This window comes from Trichechus manatus, unplaced genomic scaffold, assembly GCF_000243295.1.
Source record: "Trichechus manatus latirostris isolate Lorelei unplaced genomic scaffold, TriManLat1.0 scaffold00131, whole genome shotgun sequence".
Taxonomy (NCBI): Eukaryota; Metazoa; Chordata; class Mammalia; order Sirenia; family Trichechidae; genus Trichechus; species Trichechus manatus.
In genome coordinates, this window is record NW_004444067.1 from 4,021,503 (window position 1) to 4,023,047 (window position 1,545).

General features: G+C 37.0%; 1 pseudogene; it reads left to right on the forward strand.

The window, feature by feature from the left end:
- Nucleotides 1-249: 249 nt before the first annotated feature.
- Nucleotides 250-1,545, forward strand: part of LOC101355292 (zinc finger CCHC-type and RNA-binding motif-containing protein 1 pseudogene) — a 64,255-nt pseudogene continuing 62,959 nt past the window's right edge.

The following is a 1,545-nucleotide window of genomic DNA, read 5'->3' on the forward strand; positions in this document are numbered from 1 at the left end:
CTATGCTGAGCAAATAATCCAAAAACCCAGACTATATGAAGAAGAATGTGGCAGCAGATTGGAGGAAAACTCATTAACAACCTGCAATATTCCAATGACACAACCTAGCAGAGATGGGGGAGGACACCTGTCAAGCCACATGAAGATCACTAAGGAGCCAAGGAGTAAGGACCTTCCCGCAGAGCTGACAGAGAAAGCCTTCACCTAGAGCCGCCACCCTGATTTTGGACTTCTAGCCTCCTAAACTAAATGGGTGGTGGATTGGCTCCAAGTAAAAGTACAGTGTATGTATCCAACCTGCTCTTTTCCTTGATAAACAGTGACTTATACTGATTTGTTTTCCAAGTATGGCAAATTTGTAAAGGTTACTATAATGAAAGATAAAGATACCAGGAAGAGTAAAGGGGTTGTGTTTATTTTATTTTTGGATGAAGAATCTGCACAAAACTGTACCAGGACAATAAACAATAAACTCTTATTTGGTAGAGTGATAGAAGCAAGCATTGCTATTGATAATGAAAGAGCAGCTGAGTTCATCCGAAGTCAACACTACTTGATGAATCTAAGTGTTATGAATGTGGGGAAAATGGTCACTTAAGTTACGCCTGTTCTAAAAATATGTTTGGAGAACGTGAACTTCCAAAGAAGAGGAGAAAAAAAAGAAAATCTCTGAATCAGAAGAACAAACTGAGGAAGTGGAAGAAGGTGACGATGAAGGGGAAAGTCCTGCTCTTGTCAGTCTCAGTCAAGCCATAGCTTTCCAGCAGGCCAAACTTGAAGAAGAAAAAACATGGAAACCCAGTTCAGGGACCCATCAACATCAGATGATTCAAGACGCCCAGGGATCAAGAAACCACATATTTCATAGCTGAGGAGAACTTAGTGATTACAATTAATATTTATTATGTAAATATCATTAAAATAAAAAAACAATCTTGAAGTACAAATTTCAGCTGGGGACTAAAGATTACTTCTAGAACTTTAAGCATAAGAACATCTGTTACCGAATAGTTTTTTACTATAAAATAGTTCATCGGAAATTGAAAAATAATTTTCAAATATCATGCTTCTGTCTTACCTTAGCAGAGTAATAGAAGTCAATACTTGTTAATAACTCATAATTCTGAAAACAGCAAATTTTAATAAGAAAATTTAATAGTATTTTACTAATGTTACTGTCATACTAAGAAAGAAAGTAGGCACTACAAAGATTTATTTGGGAGGTTTATTATAAAAGCTGTATTCATATCTGATTGATTTACATGAGTATTTTTGAAACAGGCTTAATCTTTAAAACAAAAACTTCCTAAAACAGAGTAGCAGGGGTGGGGATCTGGGGACCATGCCTTCAGGGGACATCTAGGTCAATTGGTATAACAAAGTTTATTAAGAAAATGTTCTGCATCCCACTTTGGTGAGTGGCGTCTGGGGTCTTAAAAGCTAGCAAGCAGCCATATAAGATCCATCAATTGGTCCTAACCACCTGGAGTAAAGGAGAATGAAGAACACCAAAGACACAAGGAAAGTATTAGCCCAAGAGACAGA